This window comes from Hylobates moloch, unplaced genomic scaffold (assembly GCF_009828535.3).
Source record: "Hylobates moloch isolate HMO894 unplaced genomic scaffold, HMol_V3 SCAFFOLD_18, whole genome shotgun sequence".
NCBI classification, from domain to species: domain Eukaryota; kingdom Metazoa; phylum Chordata; class Mammalia; order Primates; family Hylobatidae; genus Hylobates; species Hylobates moloch.
This window is the reverse complement of record NW_026652293.1, coordinates 71,964,830-71,979,383: the sequence shown is the minus strand read 5'-3', so window position 1 is coordinate 71,979,383 and position 14,554 is coordinate 71,964,830. Positions and strand designations below refer to the sequence as shown.

At 42.6% G+C, this 14,554-nt stretch overlaps 1 protein-coding gene across 2 annotated transcripts in view; it reads right to left on the bottom strand.

Annotated features, from left to right (window-relative positions):
* The window catches only part of CHRM3 (cholinergic receptor muscarinic 3), a 532,687-nt gene extending 521,203 nt beyond the window's left edge, over positions 1-11,484 (bottom strand). Inside the window, exon 1 of one of the 2 annotated variants that reach the window (XM_032137624.2) lies at positions 10,825-11,484. The gene's annotated coding sequence lies outside the window, so the exon portion shown is untranslated. The remainder of the gene's footprint in view (positions 1-10,824) is intronic. The other variant, XM_032137625.2, reaches the window with a different exon arrangement.
* Between the last annotated feature and the right edge of the window lie 3,070 nt (positions 11,485-14,554).

The following is a 14,554-nucleotide window of genomic DNA, read 5'->3' as shown; positions in this document are numbered from 1 at the left end:
ATGTATTTTTTGAGATGGAGTCTCACTCTGTTGCCCAGGCTGGAGTGCAGTGGCACGATCTCAGCTCACTGCAACCTCCGCCTCCCGGGTTCAAGAGAGTCTCCTGCCTCAGCCTCCCGAGTAGCCGGGACTACATGCATGTGCCAGCACACCCGGCTAATTTTTTGTATTTTTAGGAAAGAAGGGGTTTCACTGTGTTAGCCAGGATGGTCTCAATCTCCTGACCTCCTGAGCCACCCATCTCGGCCTCCCAAAGTGCTGGGATTACAGGCGTGAGCCACCACACCCGGCCACAGCATTTTCTATATTTTTATTTCAAATTTATATTCATTCATGGAACAGAAAGTAATATACCTATACATATGTGTGTTAGATGATAGATAAATATGTACACATTCAGAATTCAAAATGAGTCACCTATTCTTTATGGAGCTAAAGAATTTGAAAACTTACATTTCGGTATAAAATTCAGAAATCTGAGAGTTCATGTCATCAAATATGATAATTTTAACTTGACATCAAAGATAAATGATTACTACCTCACCAGCAGTTCATCACTCAACATTAGCCTAAAGACATAAGTATAGCTTAGAACTTCCGGGGTAGTATTTGTGTCTTACTGATACAAATCCAAAGTCTAGCACAATCTGAGGAGCAGAGAGAGAAATTGCTGAATAAAGGCATACTTAAGTGATCAGAAATTCAGAGCAAACATATTTCTACATTGCTAGGCAATTTTAAGCAGATTGGTTTTTATGCAGTTAAATCAGTCAATCTTTTGGAATAAGTTGCAGATTTTAAGAAGAGGAGATAGATTTACATTTAAAGTCAAGTTGCAAGAGTCTATTATTATCCCAGTTTTGTATAGAGTAAATGTTAGAATATGTATAAAAAAAATCAGAGACAATCCTGTCATGGCATCAAACTGTTAACCATAGTTCTCTTTCAGGGCATTGGGTTATGGTGGACTTTTACTTTTGATATATATTTCCATAATGTTTGAATTTTTGTATCACATATATTACTTTTATAAGGAGACAAACAACGAAAACACTATATTTACTTTCTTCGAGACTGGATCTCGTTCTGTTGCCCAGGCTGGAGTGCAGTGGCACCATCACAGCTCACTGCAGCTTTGAACTAATGGGCTCAAAGGATCCTCCTTGCCTCAGCCTCCCAAGTAGCTGAGACTACAGGCAGGTGCACCACCAAATCCAGCTGATTTTTTTTTTTTTTTTTTTGAGACAGAGTCTCGCTGTCGCCCAGGCTGGAGTGCAGTGGCGCAATCTCTGCTCACTGCAGGCTCCGCCCCCCGGGGTTCACGCCATTCTCCTGCCTCAGCCTCCTGAGTAGCTGGGACTACAGGCACCCGCCACCTCGCCCGGCTAATTTTTTGTATTTTTAGTAGAGACGGGGTTTCACTGTGTTAGCCAGGATGGTCTCAATCTCCTGACCTCCTGATCCGCCCGCCTCGGCCTCCCAAAGTGCTGGGATTACAGGCGTGAGCCACCGCGTCCAGCCAATCCAGCTGATTTTTAATAATTTTTGTAGAGATGTGTTTTTGCTAAGTTGCCCAGGTTGGTCTTCAACTTCTGGTCTCAAACAATCCTCCCACCTCAGCCTTCCAAAGTGAGCCACTGTGCCTATTTACATATTTTATATGTGAATGTGCATATTGAGCATTTATGAAGAAGACTCTGCACTAGATACTTGAAAGCAGTCAAAGACCAACAAAACACAGCATCTTTCAAGGAGTTCACAGTCTGATATTTGAAACAATTTGTGGCACACACACATTAAAACCAAGAGTGAATGTAATCAGGGATAAAAGTGAGATTCTGATAGAGTAACAGAAGATGAATTCGTTTCAAGTGGTCCTTGACAAATTGCTAAAATTTGGATCACTGATGATGTGGCAGCCAGGGCATCCTACACAGCAAGAGAACGTGGCAGAGGATGAGGATGCCTGCAACAGCAAGTACCAGGGTAAAGTGAAGGGCGACCTTGAGACTCGAGACTGAACTCAACATGCAAACCCAAGCCATGAAACAGGGTGAAGTTGATGCGAGATGTTTAGTCTTTATTGGACAGGTAATGGAAGGGGATGTCAAAGAAGGTGTTCGAGGGTAGGAGAAAGATGATCACATTTGGTCTTCAATAACAGTAATCTGTGTAAAATGGATCAAAAGCAATAATATGGTCAATGAGATCATCTGGGAAGCTCAGAGACTAAGAAAAGATATAAAGCTAAAACATAAAGCCTTTCTTCTCAGTGTGGTCCAAGCACAGAGGAGCAGTATCTGCATCACCTGAAGGCTGGTTAGAAATGCAGATTCTCAGGCCCCAACCCAGCCCTCATGGATCAGAGTCTGCATTTTATCGAGATCCCTATGCGATCTGAATGCACATTAAAGTTGCAGAAATGATGAATTAAGATATGGATAGCAGGAGGGGAAAGTAGCCAAGAAGGTTGAGATCTTACTTGGTTGGATCATTAGAATTCGGTACCTGGCTAAATGTGGGAGGTGAGGGAAGAGAATAAATCGAGATTACTTGATTTATTCATAACGTTTGAGCTGTAGGATTGTCATGCTATTCATAGAAATAGGAACCCCAGGAGGGGAACAGGATGAGGAAGGAGGGGAAGGCTGTGCTATCCGGCAAGCACATGGAAATGCTCCTTACTGAAGCCAAGTGAGGCTTGGAGATGAGCAAATAAGTGTGACCCACATGGAAAGGGTATTTGAAACCATGAAGACAGAGGCTGGTACGAAAGGAGAGGCAGGGGAAGAGTATGGGAGTCAACCAGGGAGAAATTGCTGGAGCGCCCTACACTCTGCAGAAGATGGGGGTGGGGAAGAGGAAGGAGAGAAAAGAACCAAAGGAGAGAAGAGAGCTAGAGAGGTATAATTCTCTGAAAATTAAGGGAGTTTAAAGGGGTTACTAAGAGATTAACCAGGACAGACAAGGAAGGGCTACCCGTTTTATGACTAAGAGGTTACAGATGACTTTGGAAAAGTCATTGCTATAAACCTCATGAAGGTGGATGAGAGGAGTCAAAAGATTTAAAGTCAGAGGGTAGTGAGATTAGGGGAGTATGATTGCTGTTCAGTGAGTGTAATTGAAAAGGTTAAGAAAGATCATGAAAATTTAGAAGTGGCACATAGGACCAGGTTGAAATAACTTTAAACTTCTCAACTTTAAAGATTTTCTTATGGAAGAAAGATCAGAAGCGTTCTCATCATAATTCGCAGAATTATGAAGAAGGCAAACAAGTACAATGAGAATTAGATTTTTGGCTCAATATAAAGAGGATCTGCATCTCAGTGCTCTGTGAAAATGGAATGATCCCCCTGGTGAGTGTTAATTTCTCAAACATACAGACTGCACAGTTTAACACAAGGGAGAGATCCAAAGCCAAAAGTTGTTCATTAATGACATCTGCAGTGGTCTGAATGGTGGTCCCTCCAAATGATGTGCCCACCTCCTAATCCCCAGGTTCTGTGATTACCTTATATGACAAAAGATGTGATGTGATAAAGTTAAGGCTCTTGAAAGGAGGAGCTTATCCTAGATTTTCTGGCTGGGACTTCACTGCAATCACACATATCCTTATAAGACACGCATATATAGGAGGAGACAGTGAAAGAGGTGGAGGAGCCAACATGACCACAGAAGCAGAGATTGGAATGATACGCTCACAAGTCAAGGAATGCAGATAGCTACCAGAAGCTGAAGGAAGAAAGGAAGGGTTCTCCCCTAGGGTCTTTAGAGGAAGTGCAGTCTTGCCAACACCTTGATTTCAGACTTCTGGCTGCCAGAATTGTAAAAGAATAAACTTCTGTATTAAAACCTAAGAAATTCATGCAACATCTAACATCCCCTTCCAACCCAGATTTGTTTAGCTACACTCACATTGATCATATGCTCCTAAAAAGCAGAGCCCTTGACTTATTGTGTATCCAAAACAGAATGTCCATGGTACTTTGCACATTAGATGATACTGATATGAAAGATGTGATAACGGATGTATGTACAACTCCTACGTAAATGAACATAGGTGGATTAGATATAAAGAGATAGATAATTGATAGGTAGATAGATGGAGTGATTGAGTCATTTACTCATTCTACTCAAACATGTATTTATTATATATTTACTTACATATTCTCATGAAGGTAACTTCTTTGGAGAGAATCAAAATAAATACTACCTGGGTTATCCTTGAGCATCAAATTTTATATTAAAAATGGTAAGTGCCACTAGTATTCAGAGTAGAGGGAAGTGATTTGTAGTTGTTTAGTCAGACCAATTTTCAGTTTCTAACATTCAAATGAATCAAGGGATTTAAAATAATCACAGGGAAAACAGAATGATAGCTGCTCTCAAGGAAAGCTGGAAGAGTTTGGCTGGTCCTTGCGTGATGGGAAGGATTTAGGGTGAGGAGAGAAGAAAGGAGGACTCCATATAAAGAAACATCATGCCATCCCAGATTCCCATCATCTCTCCCTTCACACAAGCTACTGCATGTGGCATGTGAGAAAGCACAGGAAACACGGCAGGAGGATCATCACATTTATTTCAAGTATGAGAACTTCTTTTCAATATAAATCATTTGAGAGACCTCCCACAACAGAAGTTGTGCTTTTAGACTATTTTGCACTAAGAGAATTGAAAAATCACAAAAAAGACTGTGTTCAATAACATTTTTAAATGACTATGCATATATATTTAAATACAATCATCAAAAATATTGTCAATTTGAAGCCCAAAACCCAATAATATTTAATATTTATATGGGTCCTTCCTTCCTTCCTTCCTTCCTTCCTTCTTTCTTTTTTTCTTTCTTTCCTTCTTTCTTTCTTTTCTTGAAGAGATGGGATCTTGCTATGTTGTCCAGACTGGAGTACAGTGGCTATTCACAGGTGCAATCATAGCACATTGTAACCTTGAACTCGTGGCCTCAAGTGATCTTCCTGCCTCAGCCTCCTGAGTACCTGGGACTACAGGTGTATGCCACTATGCTCAGCCAAAATTTATATGGATTGTGAGTCTATAAAATACCACTGGATTAGGGTTCAATGGAAGTGAGAGCTAGCTCGATGGAATGTCAAATGGCTGTGGGCAAGAATTGGCCTATATGTATTAACAGTTAGCAGTAACCAGGTTTCTCTCCAGTCTGGATCCCATGGGCAATTCTAGTGGGAGAAAATGTACTCCAAAGTGACAAGTCTTAAAAAATGTAGACAAAGGCTGTGAGCAGCTCCTTTTTCCTACAGTTTAGTGACAGAATATTTTTATATGTATCTGCGTCTATAGCCATAGCTACCTGTGATAAATTAGAAGACTTTGGTAGAAGAGCGCCAAAACATTTCGCAGCCATAAATGCAGGGAAGTACACACTTGGCAGCCCCTCTCTCTGGGGACTGTCTCCAAAACAGGCTGAAAGTATTTTACCTTGGTTTAAAATCACCTGAATTTTATCTGAACAGCAGTAGTTGGCGGATATCCTGCCTGAACCAGGATGTCTACATTAGCACCACTTCCTGTGCTAGAGGTGACAGAAGGTAGACGATGTCATGGCTCAGCTGGCATGCCAAATTTCAAGGGAACAGTGGGGACAGGAAGCAGGCTAGGGCTGGGCTAAAACAAATGACCTAATGAAGGATTAATTCTGTAGTGGATAGTCAGCCACTCAAATTACATTGCTTGGGAGAGGTGTGGAGAACTGAGATTTGATCCTGCCAACAATGACAGACAAGGAGAATTTATTTGTCAAGTGGAACTGGGCACTACAAGTTTCAGGCGGAAGTGATGCACTGTCAGGACAGGAGGTGTGCCTTAGGTCCAAGGGTTTGTCACACTGAGATTGAATCGGAGACAGAATAGAAAGAGAGGGGTCTTGCTCCTGGAGAGAAGTTCTTGGCCAGGGCGAGGCTGACTGTCAAGGTCATAGCTAAAATTTTCCCAGGCCAGACATTAAATCCAGTACTGAAAGTGCAAATTGAAAACTCAATAAAATCCTAGTCCTATGAAATGGTAAATATGACAGGAGTTAGAGAAACTGAGGTGAGGGGGGCATGGGAATTGCTAAAGCTCACTAGGGTTAGGACAGACTCTGCACTGGTTGTAGAATGAGAAGGGCCAGGCTCCTGAGTCGCATGCAGAGCAGGCTTGGAAAGGCAATGTCTCAAAGCCCACAAGGCATCTGCCAGCTACTGTTTGTCAAATTGGTTTTTGTTTTTTGTTTTTAATTTTTGGCCACCATTGTTTTTCTCAAAGTGTTCATATTCCGGATGGCTTCAGGATGAACTGGCACAATTGGTGAGAAGCTGGCAGGCACTCAGAATATTCCTTCTGTTGACTTCCTGTCATCACTATTGGACCTTAGGTCTGTGTCAATGTGGCAAGCTGCAGCTGCAGCCTCAGCAGAGGAAGCTAAGAAGGTGCACGTCAGCCAGAGTCCTTGGCCTTCAGGAGGGGATGAGCGGGAAGTTCCAACAGGTGGGAGAATGCAGATCGCCAGCCTAAAGGGGACAGCCTGCCAGAGGCTGGGGAATCTGCAAGCTGCCAAAACGTCTGGATAGAAAACAACACACAGAGGCCAAAAACTGAGCCAGAGGGCCACTATATACTGGCGCTCAGTGCTGTCCATCATGGTGTACTGAGAGGGCTCTGGGTTCCAATCAAGCACTGCATTTCAGAGTTTGTTCAAAAAGCACATCCACATGCATTGGATTCTCAAAACCAATCCATGGTATGGACAGGGCAACTGCTATGGTCTTCAAGTGTACAGTGGGGAACGAAATGCTTGAGGTCACACCGTTATCATATAAGCCACATTATGGTTTAATATTTTCAATTGCTTCACCAAACCAAAATTACTATTATGATGATGGTTATTTTGAGACAGAGTCTCAGTCTCTCGTACAGGCTGGAGAGCAGTGGCATGATCCTAACTCACTGCAGTCTCGAACTTTTGCATTCAAGCTATCTTCCCACTGCATCTTCCTTAGTAGCTAGGAACACAGGTGCACACCACCATGCCTGGCGCCTGGCTTTTTACATTTTTTGTAGAGATGGGGTCTGGCTATGTTGCCCAGGCTGATCTTGAATTCCTTGCCTCATGTAATCCTCCTGCTTTGGCCTCCCAAAGTGCTGCCATTACTGGCATGAGCCGCTGTGCCCAGACCAAAATTATTTTTATTTCTTGCGTTGAAGACAACACTAATGGAGATCTATACTGTCTGGGGCATGCAACTGCGAGGGAAGGTAGCAGGCTAACAGAGCTCTCCAGGCGCTAGTTAACTGATGAAAAGGGAAGCCTTTCATGAGGCAGAGAATTGCTTGAACCTGGGAGGCGGAGGTTGCAGTGAGTCAAGATCATGGCACCGCACTCTAGCCTGGGCGACAGAGTGAGACTCCATCTCAAAAAAAAAAAAGTGAGGGAAGCCTTTCATACCTGCACACCCTCTCCGTGGAGGGTGGGCAGAGGGAGCAGTGTAGTGATGAGTGATTTGAAGAAAGTGTCTGCTTAGCATTTGATCTGAACAAAGATATCTTCCCTAATGGAAAAGATAGGGCCTTTCAGATACCAGAAACTAACTTCTAATTTAACTGATTTTGCCTCCTGTCATATACATTAGATTATCTCTTCATAAAATCAAAACTTTCCATTGATGTTGAAATTTTATTCCAAAGTTCTGAAAGGCTGGTAATTTTTCAGAACAGGGCTTCCGCTGGACTTGCTGAATTTTATAGATGAAAAATATATTGCATCTAGGAAAACACTATATTAAACAATTAAGCATAAAGCACATTTTATTATGCTGATTAACTTTTAAAAGTAAACATGGTAGAGGGATTTGATTACAATTTTATTAGGCCCATAGATACCTTTTACAATAGTCTTATGTAAGGAGAATACATTTTAAATTCGCAAACATGAAAGACAACATCTCTAGTTACTCACTGATCCTCCAAAATCACACTGTGAGAATAATGCTATTAGTCATCATATAATATAAAATCAGGTTCCATAAGTGAAGGACAGATACACTTCTTTGCATACTGATCAGAGTCTCCATCTTCATATGATTCATGGTTCATTCATCTCCTATCTAAAGTGCCACTACACCACAGCTGTTCCCAATATAAACTTCCCAGCACTGCAAACAAGACCCAATTTCTTAATAGTCACACTGGAATCGTCCAGGCCATTTAGCAGTAAGCAACTGAGCTTGCCAATGTTAACAAAGTTATTAGGCAAGAACAATATGTTGGCTGTGAAAATGACAGAGATTTTAACTAAAAATCTAAAAAAAAAATACTTTATAATTTACAAATACATAAGGCAACTTTGCTTTTAACCATATCGTTTAACTTTCTGTCTATTCAATTTACAAGTGTGAATCTAAGAAATTCCATGTCTGCCAATTTCACATTTTTTCCATGCTCACTTTCAACAGGTTGCCTGCAATTAAAGGCTAAAATATCATTAAAAGAACTTCATATTTTTACATACTCTAATTTAAAATAACAAATTTTCTTTGTTAAGAAAATAAATCATTTGTCTTTATAAGGAAAAAATGAGAAGGTACACTCTAAAGAACTTTTACACATGCCTAAATAATCTTCAGAAGTAAATAATACTTTTGAAGTGACATTTTACTTCCCCCTACCCCAGAATAAAAATAGGGTACTGAATATTCATCATACATTTCTCTAAATTTTAAAGCAAACTTTCCTAAATAAGCTTAAATGTAGGTTTAATACAGAACTACTCATTATAACACTTGTTCTTTCTTTAAAACTTGACCAATTCCACATTTGCTCCTTTTCCCAAATTACATTTTTCCCTTACAATAATTTTCCACACAGAAAATTTATAAAGATTTTTCAAAGTCTACTTTTTATCTCATTTTCTTTTTCAACTATCATGTTCATTTGAATAATGACCCAACGTTATTTAAAAAACAATATTTCGACATTGCTATTTTCATGCTACATTCAATCTCATAATACCCCCCAACCTAGAGAAACATTCTAAATCAGACCGGCAATGTCATTATTTTTAAATTAGTAATTAAAGCGAAAGTTATATTTCCATATGGAAACCACTACAAAAATAACGTGCTTTCTAGCCCAACAATAGCTAATTATGTATTAAGCTAATTGAGACAAACCATGTAAACAAAATCTAAAGATAGACTATTCGGCAGTAGAAGCTATGATGTAAACCACATTTCTGTGGCATGTTGGAATGCACACTGAAGAAGCAGGCATGTTCCTTGCACATGTATACTTCGGAATATCAGCTCTTATAACAAGAGGGTGCACTCAACACCTCGTCTATCCCACAATATTTGGAACAGAAATACCTTAGTTTTTCATTAACGTGCTACCACTACAATACTGCCTATATGCAGGTATCTGCTCTAGGTTTAGCTTTCCCCTTTCTCAACTATAGGTTCTTATGCATCGTCTCTCTTAAGTAAGTACATGGGCATTGTTTTAAACACAGGAAATAATGATGGATGGTTCACGCAATATAACGACCTCACAATATGAAATTATCGGGACTATATAATCATTGCACCCAGTTAAAAATTATTTTTCAAATAGTAACCTACAAAGGTCAAAATGGGGGGAGAGGACAGGTTATCTGTCTTGGAACTCAGAGGGCAAGAGAGAAAGGAAAAGTCTGTGCAAAGCGTATTGTGAAATAACCAGTGTTCTTAACCACACATCGCTTTGATAAATACATTTCTGTCCTAAAGAGGGCCGCCCTTTCACATTGCAAACACGGACACGGGCGGGGATCGAGGGGACATATCCTTGCAGCCTTTGGGCAGGTTCCAGTAACACTTGCAGACAAATGAAGGTTTGCATTCTTGAAACCTATCAATATGGATGCAGTTCCCAAATCCCTGCTGCCTCTACCACTTCCAAATGCGTGCAAGGAGAGTCGGACACACGCACAAGCATGCAGAACAGGATCTCAATTCCAACACGCACACCGCGAAGTAGACAAGTGAATTCTGCTGCTGGAGTCAACTGTCCGCCCGCCCCCGCCGTTTAAAAACACGCAAAAATTAACCTCGCTATTAAGAGGCTATGCTGAGGAAGTGTTCCAAAGAGGAGAACCGGTGCAGTCCAGCGGCCGCTGCCTCGCGAGTGCAGACTCTCCCCGGGTCAGTAAAGATGTGCACTAGGCTAGGTACCTTCGCCCAAGTGTTACTCCAAGTGCCAAATTTGCCTTTTCGCCCCCTGAAATGCAAGCCGAACTTGCGGCCCCACTGCGAGGTTGGCGGGTGCCAGCTTTAGCCTTCTTAGAAATGACAGGAAACCAAATGAGGAGGTGGGAGACAAACGCTCAACACACGAGTGCGCTCACAAACACACCCCGAGCCCAGTAGCTCCTCATGCTTGGGCACTTTGGAGCCTCAGATCCGGCAGTGGGGAAGAGAGAATCGAAGCGAGGGAGAGCGGGGTGGGACGTCCCCGGCTCTCTCCCGGCCACCGCTCGCATGATTCCCGTCCCTTTCGGGGCACTTGGGTGCCAGCGGGCGTTCCCCACCCTCAGTCCCAGAACCCCAACTACACACCAGATCGCGCTGTCGGAATTCAAGTGCCCCCATCCTCCCCAAATCAACAGCCTCTCTCGTCCCTCCTCAGCCCCTTCTTTGAACTCCAAACACAAGACCTCTCCTACCCGCGCCGAAAACTTTTTCCTCCTTTCGCAACGAGATGAGGCAAGAAACCAGGTCAGCCGCTACCGCCACCCTCTCTGCCCAGCGCCTGGGTGCCGGGCGCCGTCCCTACCTGGCAGCTGCGCTCCAGGTGGCTGTCCCACGCCGGTCTCCGCGCCTGCCCGGTGCGCGGGTGGCGTCTGCTCCACCTTCCCTTCGTCTCCTCCGGCTCAGCGTTCAGGGAACGACTGTCCTTAGGATCGCGCGCCCCTGCCCGGAGCCGCCCTTCGGTTCATCTCCCGTCTTCCCAGAAGCGCTGCTGCGGCCCCGGCGGACTGACGAGGATCCTGGAGATCCGCGATGGCACCGATGGCCCCGCGGTGTGCGCTCCCGGGTCTGAGAGCGCTCCGCCCGCGGGCAGCTGCGGCCGCGCGTCACATGCCGCCTCCGGACAGCGGCCGCGGCACCTGCCTAAGCGGCAGCGCTCCCGGCTCGGCAGTGCCGCCCCCGCGCCCTGGGCTCCCCTGCAGGCTCCGGCCCTTTCTGTTCACGCCCTTTTCCCTCTGTCTCCCGCCTCACTTTTTCTCTTCTTTCCGTCTCCTTCTTTATCGTGTATTCCCTTTCTCCAAAAGCAGAGAGAAGGCGCTCCAAGGGGGAGGAGAGGTCTTTTCCTCCCCACGAACTCTTCCTCTGCCTGGTGGTGGCGGTCGTGGCTACTGCTGGCCGCTCCTCCTCTCCTTCCTCCTCGCGTTCCTCCTGCTCCTCCTCCTCCCCGGACTGAGAGAGCTGGTGTAATGCACAGGCTGCCTGCTTGAGACCCAAACCTGCCCGGCTTCTGAGCATGCCCAGTTGCCCTGCCGGCGCCTAGCTCCATTCCCGCGTGCCCGCTGGGCTCCTCGTTCTCCGCCTGGCAGGGGACGAGGAGATCCCAGGGTACTCCTGGGGTGGGTTGGCTGAAAGCGGGACACCAAGCAGGAGAGAGGGGGGCCTCAGCCACCCAGCATGGCCTCACCTGTTCCCAAATTGTGCCTCCCGCGGCGCTTCAAGGATAGATTTTGCCGGTCTGTTAGTTTTGTTGTGTTCGCTTTTAAATTGGTTTCCCTGGACTGCTTAGAAGGACTGGAAGGAATTCGATACCTTGGGCACAACTTATCGATGAGTGAACTTCAGCTCAGTTACAATATACGACTCCATGGCAAACCTTTCTCTAGGGAACAGTCTGATACATCCACTTTTTGACATGTAGTGAGTCTCTTTCTGCAGAGCAGTGTAGTAGAGGACGACTTGACTTTTCCCTCCCTGGACAGTTACACCTTGGGAGAAAATGAGACAAGCATCCATGAAGAAGACACTGACGTGCACACGCACGCGCGCGCGCGTACACACACACACACTTTTTTAAATCAGAAAATAAAATGAAAGGTATAACATTGCTAGCCAGGCTTTTAAAGCTGAAAAGGAATGAAAATCTAAGAGAGAGAGAAAGAGAGAGAGAGAGAGAGAGAGAGAGAAGGTTATTATGTACTTGCCAGCTAACTATGTAAGGAAAAAGTGGAGAGATAGCAAATTTGCAAAGATACCAGTGAGGCTGTCCCATGGCACTCTCGAGGTTTTGTTTAAAAAACATGTAAGGAAAGATGACAGAGGAATCTCACAAGAAAGGACAAGCATAACAATGATAACTGAAAAAGAAGAACAAGAAAAAGGAAGGAAGGAGGAAGATAAAAAGAAGAAAAAAGAAAGCAAGAAATTGAAGCGTAGTATGAAATGAAATATTTAGCAATATTAAAGGCAGCAAATGATTTTAATTCTATTTGGAACAAGAAGATAAATAGGAAGAGCTAGAGCTCTTTGAAAAATTAAGTAATGCTAAGAGATTAGAGAAACACCAGTATATGAATTCCTTTCTGAATCTATATTCTCCTCTAGGTAGAACAATCTTTAGGAGAGAAGAGACTAAACTTTGCGTAGAGAGGATTGAGATCATGATGGGAAAATATTAATTAAAATATCCAGGCTTAGGTAAATTGCATCCAGGATACTAGAATAGTAATAATAATATCAATATTGTAGACTTTTTATTGGGATACCTCTCAGAAGAAAATATAACAGTTACTTTCAGATATTTCTTTAATCTTTAAAACAATCAAATGAGTATTTTATCCTTGTGTACTAAAGGAGAAAGGAATTTCAAGGAATAATTTAATTGTCCATTATATAGCTAGTAAGAGGAACATGAATTCAGGTTTAATATCTTTCCCATTACATAGAATTGTTATTTGCCTGTGGGAACAGGAGTAGCTTTGATAATATTTGATAATATTGATCCATAAAGAACAGGAGGCAAGGACCTAAAGAATGGACAAGTAGTGATTATGTAGTTTTCAGAGAAAGACAAAAGTTATTAATTTTTAATGAAAATATTCTGGTATGTATACAATGGTTAAGTTTGAGACTGGCCTCTGGCAATGTTGTGGAGAAGATCCTGAAATAAATCATTTGTGACTAGTGAGAAAAGAAAAGGAAGCAGCTACAATTTAGTAAAATAAATCATACCAGATTAAATTCATTTCCACTTGTAAATAGTCACTAAACTCATAATACAGTATTTCCTGATTTCAGCCAACCTTCCCATTATCATTATGGACAAAGTAAATGTACATTGCATGTTTGTATCAAACAAATTACAGTTTAGACAGAGTTGCCCCCCAGTTTCTTGGTAAGTGGATTCATGCTGGGCTTGAATAAGGTATTGGTCCTGACCTTGGTGCCCAATCATTCAGCAGATTTATCAAATTATATTTCAGAGGAAAATATAAGTGGGATACTTAATAGATTTGAGAATGAACCAAACTGGAGGCAAGGCTTATTTATAAGATGCCAAAAATCAGAAACCAAAGAGTATTTACCTTTGGATTTTGGTCTAAAATGAAGGAAATCAGCTAGAACTGGAAAATACTTAGAAATCCTATATTTTAGGTTTGTTTAAAAAAATACACAAGATAAGCAAAGGATTTATTCAATTATGAAATGAGACTCTGGTTTGGACAATTAGCTAATAGCACTCACTTGCCTTTCTACCATAAAATAGCTATAAAACCTGGAAAAACTATAGAAACAACATTTTTTAACTTCTGAACTGCAACCAACATAGTGCTGCAATTTGGAGTAACTGGAGGCACATGGAATGAGCCCATTTCCATGGATTATTTTTCCTCAGGGGAAATTTTTTTCAGCAGAAGTTTTGGGAGGTTGAGAATAAGCAGAGAGCTACAGTTTCACTGAGCAGAGGGCATATAGCTCAGGAGCTTGGAGCTATATAAAGTAACTAAGGTTTCTGTAGGTAAGCAAGGTGACAGAGAGGTGAGTACCGAGAGGCAGCACCGGAAGTGTGTGTGGCAATTCCTCTCAGTTCGTTTGCTGAATTGCCAGGCTGCATGTGTCCAGAGGCATGATTTTGGAGACCTGACAGATACAGTGCAGTGGCAGAGAGGCTGAAATTTGAGTGGAGATTTTTAGAGATCACACAATTCTGAGGAGATGTTGGAGTTCGGTTCCAGCCAGAGTGGAAAGACTTTGGTGAACACCTCAGACATTAGGATGAAACCCTTGAAGGATACTCCATAGATAGAAGGATGATATCCTAAGAGAAAGAATAAACTGAGATAGATTTGACTGAACAAAGCAAAAACTAGGCTTCTGTAGGGTTAGGGTGATCTACCAATGATTTAACCACCTGCTAGAACCCAACTCAAAGTTTATGAGAGGAAGAAAACATAAGCTAGAATTTCTACAAATGCAGCATGCAATCAAAACTTACCAGACATGCAAAGAAGCAGAAAAGAGTACCTGATGGCAAAAAA